Genomic DNA, 17,239 nt, shown 5'->3' with positions numbered 1-17,239 from the left:
ACTCCACTGCTAGGCTTCCTCCTAGCAGCAGCAGGCAAATCAGCTCAACTAGGCCTTCACCCCTGACTCCCCTCAGCCATAGAAGGCCCCACCCCCGTTTCAGCCCTACTCAAGCACCATAGTCGTAGCAGGAGACTTCCTGCTCATCCGCTAAACTAACACCAGCTATGATGGTGGGAATAATGAGGCTATTATTTTTTGTGAATTCTTCGATGATAACTCATTTGGGCAAGAAGCCGGTTAGTGGGGGTAGGCCTCCTAGGGAGAGGAGGGTGGATGGAATTAGAGGAGTTAGTCATGTTAGCTTGTTTCAGGTGCGAGATAGTAGTAGGGTTGTGGTGCTGGAGTTTAAGTTGAGTAACAGAAATGCGGTAGTAGTTAGGATGATGTAAATAGTTAAATTAAGAATGGTTATGTTGGGGTTGTATGGTAGAACTGCTATTATTCAGCCTATGTGGGTGATTGAGGAGTATGCTAGGATTTTGCGTAGTTGGGTTTGGTTTAGTCCGCCTCAGCTGCCTGTTATAATGGACAAGATTGAAAGGGTGAGGAGAAGGTTTACGTTCAGTGATGAGGAGATTTGGTATATAATTGAGATGGGGGCTAATTTTTGTCATGTGAGGAGGAGTAGGCCGGATATTAGGGGGGTGCCTTGGGTAACTTCTGGAACTCAGAAGTGAAAGGGGGCTATTCCTAGTTTTATTGCTATTGCTATTATAATTATTAATGATGAGTATTGATTGGTAGTATTGGTCATGGTTCATTGTCCGGAGAATATGTTGTTGGAGAGGATAGCTATTAGGAGAATTATGGACGCGGTTGCTTGTGTGAGAAAGTATTTGATGGCAGCTTCTGTGGAGCGGGGGCTTATTTTTTTGGTTAGGACTGGGATAAAAGCTAGCATGTTTATTTCTAGGCCTACTCAGGTGAAAAATCAGTGTGAGCTTAGCGCTGTAATGAGTGTGCCTGCAAAGATGGTAGAGTAGATGATGGGTTGGGCTAGGGGATTAATTAGTACGGGAAGGGTATAACCAACATTTTCGGGGTATGGGCCCGATAGCTTATTTAGCTGACCTTACTTTAGGATGGGGTGTGATAGGTGGCACGGAGAATTTTGGATTCTCAGGGATGGGTTCGATTCTCATAGTCCTAGAAATAAGGGGATTTGAACTCCTATTATTTACTCTATCAAAGTAATTCTTTTATCAGACATATTTCTTAGGTTTGAGGGGGAATGCTGGAGATTGTAGTGGGTATGGAGACATATCACATGAGTGATGCTAGGGTGAGTGGTAGGAAGTTTTTTCATAGGAGGTGTATGAGTTGGTCGTAGCGAAATCGGGGATATGCTGTTCGAATTCATAGGAACAGGGAGGTTAGAAGTAGAGCTTTGGTGACAAAGTATGTCGTGTAGAGTTCAGGGGAGTGCGCATTGTATGTTGTTCCTAGGAAGATTGTAGCAGTGAGGGTGTTTATTATAATAATGTTTATGTATTCGGCTATGAAAAATAGGGCAAAGGGGCCTGCGGCATATTCGATGTTAAAGCCTGAGACTAATTCAGATTCTCCTTCAGTAAGGTCGAAGGGAGTCCGGTTGGTTTCTGCTAGTGTAGAGATAAATCATATTATGGCCAAGGGTCATGATGGCAGGATTAGTCACAGGTGCTCTTGTGTTGTGATAAGGGTAGAGAGATTGAAGGAGCCACTTATTAGTAGCGTTGATAGTAGAATAATGGCTAGAGGGTCACACGATTGTTGCCACTGCTTTTGGTGTTTTAGTCATGAAGTCTTTGCCCATGCCTGTGTCCTGAATGGTATTGCTTAGGTTTTCTTCTAGGGTTTTTATGGTTTTAGGTCTTATGTGTAAGTCTTTAATCCATCTTGAGTTAAGTTTTTGTACAAGGTGTAAAAAAGTGGTCCAGTTTCAGTTTTCTGCATATGTCTAGCTAGTTTTCCCAACACCATATATTAAATAGGGAATTGTTCCCTCATTGCTTGTTTTTGTCAGGTTTGTCAAAGATCAGATGGTTGTAGATGAGTGGCAGTATTTCTGAGGCCTCTGTTCTGTTCCATTGGTCTATATATCTGTTGTGGTACCAGTACTATGCTATTTTGGTTACTGTAGCCTTATAGTATAGTTTAAGGTCAGGTAGCATGGTGCCTCCAGTTTTGTTCTTTGTGCTTAGGACTGTCTTGGCTATATAGGCTCTTTTTTGGTTCCATATGAAATTTAAAGTAGTTTTTCTAATTCTATGGAGAAAGTCAATGATAGCTTTATGGGGAGAGCATTGAATCTGTAAATTACTTTGGGCAGTATGGCCATTTTCGTGATATTGATTCTTCCTATCCATGAGTATGGAATGTTTTTCCATTTGTTTGTGTCCTCTCTTATTTCCTTGAGCCGTAGGTTGTAGTTCTCCTTGAAGAGGTCCTTCAAATACCTTGTAAGCTTTATTCCTAGGTATTTTATTTTCTTTGTAGCAATTGTGAATGGGAGTTCACTCATGATTTGGCTCTCTGTTTGTCTGTTATTGGTGTATAGGAATACTTGCGATTTTTGCACATTGATTTTATATGCTGAGACTTTGCGGAAGTTGCTTATCAGCTTAAGGACATTTTCGGCTGAGACAATGGGGTTTTCTAAATATGTAATCATGTCATTTGCAAACTGAGACAATTTGACTTCCTCTCTTCCTATTTGAATACCCTTCATTGCGTTATTTTGCCTGATTGCCCTGGCCAGAACTTCCTATATTATGTTGAATAGGAGTAGTGAGAGAGGGCATCCTTGTCTTGTGCCAGTTTTCAAAGGGAATGTTTCCAGCTTTTGCCTATTCAGTATGATATTGGCTGTGGGTTTGTCATAAATAGCTCTTATTATTTTGAGATACGGTCCATCAATACCTAGTTTATTGACTGTTTTTAGTGTGAAGGGGTGTTGCATTTTATCAAAGGCCTTTTCTGCATCTAATTGAGATAATCCTGTGGCTTTTGTCATTGGTTCTGGTTATGTGATGGATTATGTTTACTGATTAGCATATGTTGATCCAGCCTTGCATCCCAGGGATGAAGCTGACTTGATCGTGGTGGATAAGCTTTTTGATGTGCTGCTGGATTTGGTTTACAGTATTTTACTGAGGATTTTCTCCTCGATGTTCATCAAGGATATTGAGCTGAAATTTCTTTCTTTCTTTCTTTCTTTTTCTTTTTTGAGATGGAATCTCTCTCAGTCATCCAGGCTGGAGTGCAATGGCATGGTCTTGACTCACTGCAACCTCTGCCTCCCAGGTTCAAGCGATTCTCCTCCCTCAGCCTCCCAAGTAGCCGGGACTACAGGCACATGCTACCATGCCTGGCTAATTTTTTGTATTTTTAGTAGATATGGGGCTTCACCATGTTAGGATGGTCTTGATCTCCTGACCTCATGATCCACCCACCTAGGCCTCCCAAAGTACTGGGATTACGGACGTGCACCACCATGCCTGGCCGAAATTTTCTTTTTTTGTTGTCTCTCTGCCAGGTTTTGGTATCAAGATGATGCTGGCCACCTAAAATGAGTTAGAGAGGAGTCCCTCTTCTTCCATTGTTTGGAATAGTTTCAGAAGGGGTGACACCAGCTCCTCTTTGTACCTCTGGTAGAATTCAGCTGTGAATCTGTCTGGTCCTGGGCTTTTCTTGCTTGGTAGGCTATTAATTACTGCCTCAATTTCAGAACTTGTTATTGGTCTATTCAGGGATTCGACTCCTTCTTGGTTTTGTCTTGGGAGCATGTATGTGTCCAGAAATTTATCCATTTCATCTAGATTTTCTAGTTTATTTTGATAGAGGTGTTTATAGTATTCTCTGATGCTAGTTTATATTTCTGGGGATCAATGTTGATATCCCTTTTATCCCTTTTTTAATTTTTTTAATTGTATCTATTTGATTCTTCTCTCTTTTCTTCTTTATTAGTCTGGCTTGTGGTCTATTTATTTTGTTCGTCTTTTCAAAAAACCAGGTCCTGGATTCATTAATTTTTTGAAGAGTTTTTCTTGTCTCCATCTCCTTCAATTCTGCTCTGATCTTAGTTATTTCTTGTTTTCTGCTAGCTTTTGAATTTGTTTGCTCTAACTTCTCTAGTTCTTTTAATTGTGATGTTAGTGTGTCAATTTTAGATCTTTCCTGCTTTCTTCTGTGGGCGTTTAGTGCTATAAATTTCCCTCTAAGCACTGCTTTAGCTCTGTCCCAGATATTCTGGTATGTTGTGTCTTTGTTCCTATTGGTTTCAAAGAACTTATTTATTTCTGAGTTAATTTCTTTATTTACCCAGTAGTCATTCAGTAGCAGGTTGTTCTGTTTCCATGTAGTTGTGCAGTATTGAGTGAGTTTCTTAATCCTAAGTTCTAATTTGATTGCACTGTGGTCTGAGAGACTGTTTGTTATGATTTCCATTCTTTTGCATTTGGTGAGGAGTTTTTTACTTCCAATTATGTGGTCAGTTTTGGAATAAGTGTGATTTGGTGCTGAGAACAATGTATATTCTGTTGATTTGGGGTGGAGAGTTCTGTAAATGTCTATTAGGTTCGTTTGTTCTAGAGCTGAGTTCAAGTCCTGTATATCCTTGTTAATGTTCTGTCTCATTGATCTGTCTAATATTAACAATGGGGAGTTACATTTTCCCACTATTATTTTTTGGGAGTCTACGTCTATTTGTAGGTCTCTAAGAACTTTCTTTATGAATCTGGGTGCTCCTGTATGGGGTGCATATATATTTAGGATAGTTAGCTCTTCTTGTTGCATCGATTCCTTTACCATTGTGTAATCCTGTTCTTTGTCTTTTTTTACCTTTGTTGGTTTAAAGTCTGTTTTATCAGAGACTAGGATTGCCACCCTGCTTTTTTTTGCTTTCCATTTTCTTGGTAAATTGTCCTCCATCCCTTTATTTTGAGCCTATGTGTGTCTTTGCTCATGAGATGGGTCTCCTGAATACAGCACACTGAAGGGTCTTGACTCTTTATCCAATTTGCCAGTCTGTGTCTTTTAATTGGGGCATTTAGCTTTTTTACATTTAAGGTTAATATTGTTATGTGTGAATTTCATCATGTCATTATCGTGCTAGCTGGTTATTTTGCCTATTAGTTGATGCGGTTTTTTCATAGTGTCAATCATCTTTACAATTTGGTATGTTTTTGCAGCGGCTGGTACTGCTTTTTTGTTTCCATATTTAGTGCTTCCTTCTGGAGCTCTTGTAAGGCAGTCCTGTTGGTGACAAAGTCTCTCAGCACTCGCTTGTCTGTGAAGTATTTTATTTCTCCTTCGCTTATGAAGCTTAGTTTGGCTGGATATGAAATTCTGGGTTGAAAATTCCTTTCTTTAAGAATGTTGAATATTGGCCCCCACTCTCTTCTGGCTTGTAGGGTTTCTGCAGGGAGATCCACTGTTAGTCTGATGGGCTTCCCTTTGTGGGTAACCCGACCCTTCTCTCTGGCTGCCCTTAACATTTTTTTCCCTTCATTTGAGTCTTGGTGAGTCTGACAATTATGTGTCTTAGGGTTGCTCTTCTTGAGGAGTATGTTTGTGGTGTTGTCTGTATTTTCTGAATTTGAATGTTGGCCTGCCTCACTAGGTTGGGGAAATTCTCCTGGATAATATCCTGAAGAGTGTTTTCCAACTTGGTTCCATTCTCTCTGTCACTTCCATTGGTACACCAATGAAACGTAGGTTTGGTCTTTTCACATAGTCCCATATTTCTTGGAGGCTTTATTTGTTCCTTTTTTTTTTCCTAATCTTGTCTTTGCACTTTATTTCATAAAGTTGATCTTGAATCTCTGATATCCTTTCTTCTGCTTGATCGATTTGGCTATTGATACTTGTGTATGCTTCATGAAATTCTCATGCTGTGTTTTTCATCTTATCAGGTCTTTTATGTTCTTCTCTAAACTGGTTATTCTAGTTAGCAATTTCTCTAACCTTTTTGCAAGGCTCTTAGCTACCTTGCATTGGGTTAGAGCATGCTCCTTTAGCTCAGAGGAGTTTGTTGTTACCCACCTTCTGAAGCCTACTTCTGTCAATTCATCAAACTCATCGTCCATCCGGTTTTCTTCCCTTGCTGATGAGGAGTTGTGATCCTTCGGAGAAGAGGCATTCTGGTTTTTGGAATTTTCAGCCTTTTTGCGCTGGTTTATCCTCATCTTTGTGGATTTATCTACCTTTGGTCTTTGATGGTGGTGACCTTCAGATGAGGTTTCTGTATGGGCATCCTTTTTATTGATGTTGTTGCTATTCCTTTCTGTTTGTTAATTTTCCTTCTAATAGTCAGGCCCCCCAGCTGCAGATCTGGTGGAGTTTGCTGGAGGTCCACTCCAGACACTTTTTGCCTGGGTATCATCAGCAGAGGCTGCAGAACAGCAAAGACTGCTGCCTGTTCTTTCCTCTGGAAGCTTCATTCCAGAGGGGCACCTGCCAGATGCCAGCCGGAGCTTTCCTGTATGAGGTGTCTGTCAACCCCTGCTGGGAGGTATCTCCCACTCAGGAGGTACAGGGGTCAGGGACCAACTTGAGGAGGCAGTCTGTCCCTTTGCAGAGCTCGAGTGCTATGCTGGGAGATCTACTGCTCTCTTCAGAGCTGGCCGGCAGGAATGTTTAAGTCTGCTGAAGCTGTGCCCACAGCTGCCCCTTCCCCGAGGTGCTCTGTCCCAGGGAGATGGGAGTGTTATCTATAAGCCCCTGACTGGGGCTGCTGCCTTTCTTTCAGAGATGTCCTGCCCAGAAAGGAGGAATCTAGAGATGTGGTCTGGCTATAGTGGCTTTGCAGAGCTGTGGTGGGCTCCACCCAGTCCAAACTTCCTGGCAGCTTTGTTTACACTGTGAGGGGAAAACTGCCTACTCAAGCCTCAGTAATGGCAGACGCCCCTCCCTCCACCAAGCTTGAGTGTCCCAGGTTGACTTCAGAATGCAGTGCTGGCAGCGAGAATTTCAAGCCAGTAGATCTTAGCTTGCTGGGCTCCGTGGGGGTGGGATCCACTGAGCTAGAACACTTGGCTCCCTGGCTTTGGCCCCCTTTCCAGGGGAGTGAACAGTTCTGTCTTGCTGGTGTTCCAGGCGCCACTGGGGTATGAAAAATATTCCTGCAGCTAGCTCAGTGTCTACCCAAATGGCCACCTGGTTTTGTGCTTGAAATCCAGGGCCCTGGTGGCCTAGGGGGCTGGCACTTTTAATAATGGTTTTACTTTCCATTCTACCCTTTTCTTTTCATAAGTAAATAAAGGAAAAGTTTTTGATGAAGAGAATGAGAGAAAAGAATGCATGAGTTTGGCAGTATGGCCATATTTTCACTGATTGCTGTTTCAGTGTATTGCTCCAACCTGTTCCAATAACAAAATTATTAATAATTCGTTGGAACCTTTCTTTTCATGAGTAATTAGTCAAGCTGCACTGAAGAAGATTCTAAAGGAAAGATGTTCATAGACCAAGAAAAGAAGTGTGTAAATATGATTATGATTATCTTATTTTGGAAAGTGACAACACATACTACTTCTTTCCACCAATCAGAGGCCAACAATAGCAACACTGATGATTTGTCTAGGCTGTGGTCATCTATTTACACTTTCGCATTCAATAAAATTGTGCAGTTACTATGGCAACTGGAAGTCTATAGGGTTTGTTTCAGAACCTGTTCTTGGCAGTTTATGTGTGTAAATCTTCTACATACTGATATGAGGTTCTAGTGCTGTGTTTTATTAATTTGTATTTTTCTTGCATCTCAGATGTTCTGCTATTTTATAAACCATGAAGTAAAAAAGAAATTGGCTGAAGAAACAATTTCTCTTGAGAGGCTGACCTAGGCGCTTTAGAAACGTTTGGCTTACTATTGTGTAAACAAAGCACAAAACTTCTTATTTCAGAAATCTTACATAAACATTAATACTAATTTACAAAACAGGGCGCAAGCATTGGATCTTTTGCAATTCACGTTCCTAAGCAGCTTAATAATTATTTCTTTCACATGGAAGTTAGAAAAACAAATCCTAGCTTCCAAAGAAGAATATGTAGCCATGAAACGTGTTTTTCTTCTTAACATTTACACAAAAAGCATTACACTGATAGTTCTGTGAAATGATAAACTCTTCTGGTAAAAGTAAACTGCGTCATTGTCGCCCTAGAATAAAAAGACGGTAGAGAAACAGCTTTACTAACACTTAGGATCAATACAGCATTGATGAATTAAACTTTCTTAATAGACTGCTGTATATTTTACAATCTCTTATAATAATGTTCAATACTTTATCAAACAAATACTTGAACCATGTTGAGGAAGTATGTGGTTGGTGTGGGTCAGTGTGGTCTCTTTATAAATACAAGTCTTTAGCATGAGACAGACCTGGGTTTGAAAACTGGTTCTGCTTCTTGCTAAGTATATCAACTTGGCCTTTCAGAGCATCTATTACCTTATCTGAAAAATGCAAATAGGAATATATATTTATTTATTGGGTAGATTTTCTGCATAGACAAATTGTTTAAGTTGTAAAATATACGTAATATAAAATTTTTTGAGGAACCCCACACTGTTTTTCATAGCGATTGTATCATTTTACATTCCTCTCAGTCATACTTGAGAGTTCCAATTTGTCCGTATGTTTACCAGTAACACTTGTTATTGTTTCTTAAAAAAATATATACTAGCCATTGTAAAGGATGTGAAGTGATGTCTTGTAGGTTTGACTTGCATTCCTGATGATTAGTGATACTGAGCATCTTTTCACATGCTATTGGCCATTTGTACATCTTCTTTGGAGAATGCCTATTCATGTCTGTCATGGGATAAATTGCGTCCCCTCAAAAATCACATATTAAAGCCCCAAAAGCTCAAAGTGTAACCATATTTGGAGATAATGTCTTGAAAGACGTAATTCCATTAAAATGAGATCGTTAGGGTGGCCCCTGATCCAATATGACTGCTGTCTTATAAGAAGAGGGAATTTGAACCCAGGTGTGCACACACAGTAAAGACAAGGTGAAGACAAAGGGAGAATATGGCCATCTATAAGCCAAGGAGAGTGGCCTCGGAAGAAATCTACCTTGCCAATACCTTGCTGTCAGACTTGTAGCCTCCAGAACAGTGAGAAATTTTTGTTGCTTAAGCCACCCAGTCTGTGGTATTTTGTTAATGGCATCTCTATCAAATTAATACAATGTCTTCATTTATTTTTAAATGAAGTTGTTGTTGTTGTTGTTGTTGAGTTGTAGAAGATCTTTATATATTCTATATATTAATCCCTTTATCAGTATATGATTTGCAAATATTTTCTCATTTCATGTGTATACATCAAATTTTTGCAAAATATATAAAATATCTGGCTTATAGATAATACACAAAAAATGATAGCTGTTGTCAATGAGTGCACATTTATTACATTTTTAAAGTCTTCCTTAGTTTTATTTATGTGTTTGACTTTTTATTGTAAAAATGATACTTCAAAGAAAAAAGGAACATTTTAGTATAATGGAGTCTGTTGATATCAATAGAAAATGTGTAATTGTCTACTTGCAGATAACTTAGTACAAATGAAGTTGGTCAAACACAGTATCTGCAAACATTAGTTTCAAAGAAAATGCCAAGCCAAAAAGAAGAAACATTTTAGATATCAGACCAGATATATAGACAAAGCTGACTGGGTAGCATACAGCCTATGTGAGTCAATATAGTGCAGAAAAAGTTTTAATATGGCTCAAATCCTCTGAATTGATGATGTAAACATTTCAATAGATAAAGTCTAAAGTAGACAACATTAATATGTTGATTAGAGGGGGAAAATGCCAAATTATATATATAACATCAAAAAATATACCATTATTTCCTACAGAGAATTGCAAGTACAAAAGCTTGTAAATTAGACTAAAATTCAGTAGTTTGTATGAGCATTTTTTTGGCAGGGGGATGTGATTAACTGGTCAAAGAAATTGAAGGTAAATACTATTTTGCAAACAAAACCAAAATTAGGGCAAAATAAAAAAGCTCAAAGAAGACAAGTAAGCAAAAAACTTCCATGTTCATATTTTAAACTGCAAGTTTTACCCTAGGTGAGTAAAGTGGACATATTTATTTGGGATTATGTAGTAAGATTTCATTTTAAAAAGTGTTTTCTTATATGCATTTACTTGTAAATAGCAGCAATTATTTAAATTTTTTTCTTGTCATATAAGTGGTTCTGTTTTAGTTTTGTCATTTGAAATTAGAAATTTAATAGAAAATTTTTCAGAAAAAATAAGTAAGGAATAGATAAAAGAGTAAAATAAAATCCCAGAATTTTCACTTGGCAACAATTCACCTAGGATTCACTAAAAATCTGTATGAGTAACCTATTTATTTGAAACAAATCATCCTAAAGCTAGTATCTTGAAACAATAGCAATCAGGTGTTTTCCCACAAATTTCCAACTGAGTATGTCTTTGTGAAGAAGATGGCCTCTGCTCTAAGAAGCATCAGCTGAAATTGCTTGATTGGGAAGCTAAAGGGTTTTCTTTCAAAATGGCTCACTCACATGGCTTGGAAGTTGGTGCAGACTGCTGGTTGTTAACTCAGTCAAGGTTGGGGACTAGGAACCCTGTGTCTTCTCTATGTGTGCCTCTCTGCAGACTCATGAGTTCCCTTACCACATAGTGGCTAGATTTTAAGAGTGAGCATGGCATTTTTTAGCCTTTACTAATCAAAAATCATACAGCTTCATTTCGTCCATATGATGTTGACTGAGATAATCACAAAAGACTACCTGGGTTGAAATAGAGGATTATAAACTCCTCCTTTTCATGGAGGAGTTTATAATCCTCCTTTTCATACTCTTCATACCTCAAGAAGAGTATGTGGAACAGGTGATGTTGTAACCATCTTCAGAAAATACAATTTGCTATGCTCCGCACAGTTTAGATTCCTTCCATATGCCAAATGCATTCATCGATTCCCCAAGAACTCTAAATTTCTTATTCCATTGTGGCAATAACTTCAGTCTCAGAGTCCAAGATCTTGATATTTAAACCAGAGATAGCACAATTCGTTGGGAATTGATATGGTTTGGATTTGTGTTCCTGCCCAAATCTCATGTTGAATTGTAATCCCCATTGTTAGAGGAAAGGCCTGATAGGAGGTGGTTGGATCATGGGGCAGATTTCCCCCTTGCTTTTCTCATGGTAGTGAGTTCTCACGAGGTCTGATTATTTAAAGCTGTGTATCACCTCCCCCTTTGCTCTCTTCCTCTTGCTCCAGTCATGTAACATATTCTTGCTTCCCCTTCTGCCATGATTGAAAATTTCCTGAAGCCTCCTCAGCCATGCTTCCTGTACATCCTATGGAACTGTGAGGCAACTAATCCCCTTCTCCTTATAAATTACCCAGTTTCAGGTATTTCTTTATAGCAGTGTGAGAATGGAGTAATACAGGAACATTCTCCTGAGTATATTTCTTCTTGATCTGAAGATCTTTGAACTAAACATACAGTATATTCTCTCTTTTAAAACATATGATAACTGCTATGGACACTCTTGTTCAAAAGCAGGAAAATGGAAGGCTCACAACAGGTCCATAGCAGCTCTGTTTAAGCTGGATCCATATTACTATCTATGTGTATTAGTTTGTTCTCATGCTGCTGTAAGGACATACCCAAGACTGGGTAATTTATAAAGAAGGAGGTTTAATTAACTCATAGTTCTGCAGGGCTGTGGAGGCCTCAGGAAACTTACAATCATGGCAGAAGGGGAAGCAAACACGTCCCCCGTCACAAGGTGGCAGGAGAGAGAAGAATGAGAGCCAAGCAAAGGGGGAAGTCCCTTATAAAACTATCAGATTTCGTAAGACTTATTTCCTACCATGAGAACAATGTGAGGGAAACGTCCCCAGTGATTCAATAACCTCCCGCTGGGTCCCTCCCTCCACGTGTGGGGATTATGGGAACTACAATTCAAGGTGAGATATGGGTGGGGACACAGCCAAACCATATCACTCTAATTAGGGCTGACTCATTCCTTGGAGGTTGTTCTCTGTGACTCTTTGTTCTGCCCTCTAGGTACTTTGTTCCACCATTTGTATTATCCTTTTTTTTCTTTTAGAAAAATGAGTTTCAACTTAATAGTCTTCTAAGCCTGCTTCCTGCCTATAATCTTTAACATCCAAAAACCGATTTTCATTTTGAACTTTCTCTGTATCATGTTGTCCAAATTGGTGGTGCTTCTGCCAGATCAATTGTTTCAAAAAACGTTGGGGGTTTTCTATAACTCTTTCTAAGGTTCACTCTATTAGACAAAAACTACTCCCACCCATCTTTTTGAGATAAGCCTTTCTCTCCCTTGGGCTTTCTGTGAGGAGGCTGTGGGATAATGCTGTGAAGATTCTTAGAATACCTATTATTTAATGAATATGAGCCAGTAACCATGTCCTTAAGATGCATAAAGGGGCTTTTGTTTATCGGAATGCTGCTATGTGACAGTATCTTAAAGTATATTACAGTCCCTCCTGATATTCAATCTTTGGTTTGAGGCCCTTTCCTAATTTGAGAATAATTCACTGTTGGGAGAAATTGTGGATAAGAAACAGTTTCATTTTCTAATCCAGCATGTCCTGACTCCTTTATATTTTCATATTTAACAGTTTATTCTTTAATTTATCTCCTTCCTCTGGAATTTTATCATAGGCAGCAGAAAGAATCCAGGTAGTAATTTCAATATTCTGCAATAGCTAGATTATTCAGTTCAACAGATGTTGAATATTTCCTATTTTCCACATTACTGTGGACATTGTGAAGTTTTCTGTAAAGGGTTCATTTCCTCTTACTTCACTTGATATTTTTTTCACTTCCCTTTAGGCCCTTACAAATAACATCCCTAAAGTTGAAGCCTTTCAAGCTTTCACTAGCAGTCTTCTTAAGGCCCCTCCAGCTTCTGCTGACTAACTGTTTCCAAAACCATTGGCACATATTTGAACTTTTATTATGGCAGCATCTCATCTCTGGTATCAAAATATTAATACTTCTCTTTTGCTAAGTAGCAAACCAGCATAAAACTTGGTGGCTTTAAAATATTACAGTAATTAATTTTGTTCATTAATTCAAACATTGGACAAGTCTCTGTATAGAAAGATCTTTTCTGTTACATATAGTATCAGCTGGGATTACTCATTTGGGGTTGGAGAATTCACGGTAGCTCATTAATAAAGCTGGCAAGTTGATGCTGGCTTAATTCAACAAATAACGTCACAGTAGCCCAACAATTTTTTCATATATGTATGTCATAATACTGGTAATAATAGAAAACAATAATAGAGAGCTTACCTTTTGATAGAGGCCACACAAAACTGATCTCATTGAATCTTTTTTTTAATATTAAAAAATGTTTATTAGAGTGCATGCATCAGCCATTCTTTTATGGCTTGTAGTTTTCCTGTCTTGACAATCTTCTTCACTGTAGATCAAACTAATCTTTTAACATTTTCATTTATTTTACTTTAAAAAAATTTTTTTTTATTATACTTTAAGTTTTAAGGTACATGTGCACAATGTGCAGGTTTGTTACATATGTATACATGTGCCATGTTGGTGTGCTGCAACCATTAAGTCGTCATTTAACATTAGGTATATCTCCTAATGCTATCCCTCCCCCTTCCCCCCACCCCACAACAGGCCCCAGTGTGTGATGTTCCCCTTCCTGTGTCCATGTGTTCTCATTGTTCAATTCCCACCTATGAGTGAGAACATGCAGTGTTCGGTTTTTTGTCCTTCTGATAGTTTGCTGAGAATGATGGTTTCCAGCTTCTTCCATGTCCCTACAAAGGACACGAACTCATCCTTTTTTATGGCTGCATAGTATTCCATGGTGTATATGTGCCACATTTTCTTGATCCAGTCTATCATTGTTGGACATTTGGGTTGGTTCCAAGTCTTTGCTATTGTGAATAGTGTGGCAATAAACATACGTGTGCATGTGTCTTTATAGCAGCATGATTTATAATCCTTTGGGTATATATCCAGTAACGGGATTGCTGGGTCAAATGGTATTTGTAGTTCTAGATCCCTGAGGAATCACCACACTGACTTCCACAATGGTTGAACTAGTTTACAGTCCCACCAACAGTGTAAAAATGTTCCTATTTCTCCACATCCTCTCCAGCACCTGTTGTTTCCTGACTTTTTAATGATCGCCATTCTAACTGGTGTGAGATGATATCTCATTGTGGCTTTGATTTGCATTTCTCTGATGGCCAGTGATGATGAGCATTTTTTCATGTGTCTTTTGGCTGCATAAATGTCTTCTTTTGAGAAGTGTCTGTTCATATCCTTTGCCCACTTTTTGATGGGGCTGTTTGTTTTTTTCTTGTAAATTTGTTTGAGTTCATTGTAGATTCTGGATATTAGCCCTTTGTCAGATGAGTAGATTGCAAAAATTTCTCCCATTCTGTAGGTTGCTTGTTCACTCTGATGGTAATTTCTTTTGCTGTGCAGAAGCTCTTTAGTTTAATTAGCTCCCATTTGTCAATTATGGCTTTTGTTGCCATTGCTTTTGGTGTTTTAGACATGAAGTCCTTGCCCATGCCTATGTCCTGAATGGTATTGCCTAGGTTTTCTTCTAGGGTTTTTATGGTTTTAAGTTTAACATTTAAGTCTGTAATCCATCTTGAATTAATTTAAGTATAAGGTGTAAGGAAGGGATCCATTTTCAGCTTTCTACATATGGCTAGCCAGTTTTCCCAGCACCATTTATTAAATAGGGAATACTTACCCCATTGCTTGTTTTTGTCAGGTTTGTCAAAGATCAGATAGTTGTATATATGCAGCATTATTTCTGAGGGCTGTGTTCTGTTCTATTGGTTTATATCTCTGCTTTGGTACCAGTACCATGCTGTTTTGGTTACTGTAGCCTTGTAGTGTAGTTTGAAGTCAGGTAGCGTGATGCCTCCAGCTTTGTTCTTTGGCTTAGGATCGACTTGGCAATGTGGGCACTTTTTTGGTTCCATAAGAACTTTAAAGTAGTTTTTTCCAATTCTGTGAAGAAAGTCATTGGTAGCTTGATGGGGATGGCATTGAATCTATAAATTACCTTGGGCAGTATGGACATTTTCACGATGTTGATTCTTTCTACCCATGAGCATGGAATGTTCTTCCATTTGTTTGTATCCTCTTTCATTTTATTGAGCAGTGGTTTGTAGTTCTCCTTGAAGAGGTCCTTCACGTCCCTTGTAAGTTGGATTCCTAGGTATTTGATTCTCTTTGAAGCAATTGTGAATGGCACCTCAGTCATGTTTTGGCTCTCTGTGTGTCTGTTATTGGTATGTAAGAATGCTTGTGATTTTTGCACATTGATTTTGTATCCTGAGACTTTGCTGAAGTTGGTTATCAGCTTAAGGAGATTTTGGGCTGAGACGATGGGGTTTTCTAGATATACAATCATGTCATCTGCAAACAGGAAACAATTTGACTTCCTCTTTTCCTGTTTGAATACCCTTTATTTCTTTCTCCTGCCTGATTGCCCTGGCCAGAACTTCCAACACTATGTTGAATAGGAATGGTGAGAGAGGGCATCCCTGTCTTGTGCCAGTTTTCAAAGGGAATGCTTCCAGTTTTTGCCCATTCGGTATGATATTGGCTGTGGGTTTGTCATAGATAGCTCTTATTATATTGAGATACGTCCCATTAATACCTAATTTATTGAGTGTTTTTAGCATGGATGGTTGTTGAATTTTGTCAAAGGACTTTTCTGCATCTATTGAGATAATCATGTGGTTTTTGTCTTTGGTTCTATTTATATGCTGGATTACATTTATTGATTTGCGTTTGTTGAACCAGCCTTGCATCCCAGGGATGAAGCCCACTTGTTCATGGTGGATAAGCTTTTTGATGCGCTGCTGAATTCGGTTTGCCAGTATTTTAGTGAGGATTTTTGCATCGATGTTCATCAGGGATATTGGTCTAAAATTCTCTTTTTTGTTGTGTCTTTGCCAGGCTTTGGTATCAGGATGATGCTGGCCTCATAAAATAAGTAACGGAGGATTCCCTCTTTTTCTATTGATTGGAATAGTTTCAGAAGGAATGGTACCAGCTCTTCATTGTACCTCTGGTAGAATTCGGCTGTGTATCCATCTCATCCTGGACTTTTTTTGGTTGGTAAGCTATTAATTATTGCCTCAATTTCAGATCCTGTTATTGGTCTGTTCAGAGATTCCACTTCTTCCTGGTTTAGTCTTGGGAGGGTGTATGTGTCGAGGAATTTATCCATTTCTTCTAGATTTTCTAGTTTATTTGCATAGAGGTGTTTATAGTATTCTCTGATGGTAGTTTGTATTTCTGTGATATCGGTGGTGATATCCCCTTTATCATTTTTTATTGCACCTATTTGATTCTTCTCTCTTTTCTTCTTTATTAGTCTTGCTAGCAGTCTATCAATTTTGTTGATCTTTCCAAAAAACCAGCTCCTGGATTCATTGATTTTTTGGAGGGTTTTTTGTGTCTCTATTTCCTTCGGTTCTGTTCTGATCTTAGTTATTGCTTGTCTTCTGCTAGCTTTTGAATGTGTTTGCTCTTGTTTCTCTAGTTCTTTTAATTGTGACGTTAGGGTGTGAATTTTAGATCTTTCCTGCTTTCCCTTGTGGGCATTTAGTGCTATAAATTTCCCTCTACACACTGCTTTGAATGTGTCCCAGAAATTCTGATATGTTGTGTCTTTTTTCTCATTGGTTTCAAAGAACATCTTTATTTCTGCCTTCATTTCGTTTTGTACCCAGTAGTCACTCAGGAGCAGGTTGTTCAGTTTCCATGTAGTTGAGTGGTTTTGAGTGAGTTTCTTAGTCCTGAGTTCTAGTTTGATTGCACTGTGGTCTGAGAGACAGTCTGTTATAATTTCTGTTCTTTTACATTTGCTGAGGAGAGCTTTACTTCCACGTATGTGGTCAATTTTGGAATAGGTGTGGTGTGGTGCTGAAAAGAATGTATATTCTGTTGATTTGGGGTGGAGAGTTCTGTAGATGTCTATTAGGTCTGCTTGGTGCAGAGCTGAGTTCTATTCCTGGATATCCTTGTTAACTTTCTGTCTCGTTGATCTGTCTAATGTTGACAGTGGGGTGTTAAAGTCTCCCATTATTATTGTGTGGGAGTCTAAGTTTCTTCGTAGGTCTCTAAGGACTTGCTTTAAGAATCTGGGTGCTGCTGTATTGGGTGCATATATATTTAGGATAGTTAGCTCTCCTTGTTGAATTGATCCCTTTATCATTATGTAATGACCTTCT

At 38.7% G+C, this 17,239-nt stretch overlaps 1 pseudogene; it reads right to left on the bottom strand.

Annotated features, from left to right (window-relative positions):
* Nucleotides 1-891: 891 nt before the first annotated feature.
* LOC129136091 (NADH-ubiquinone oxidoreductase chain 1-like) lies at nt 892-6,170 on the bottom strand (annotated as a pseudogene).
* Between the last annotated feature and the right edge of the window lie 11,069 nt (nt 6,171-17,239).

This window comes from Pan troglodytes, chromosome 11 (genome assembly GCF_028858775.2).
Source record: "Pan troglodytes isolate AG18354 chromosome 11, NHGRI_mPanTro3-v2.0_pri, whole genome shotgun sequence".
NCBI lineage: Eukaryota > Metazoa > Chordata > Mammalia > Primates > Hominidae > Pan > Pan troglodytes.
The sequence above is the reverse complement of the archived record's forward strand: the minus strand, read 5'-3'. Positions and strand labels throughout refer to the sequence as shown.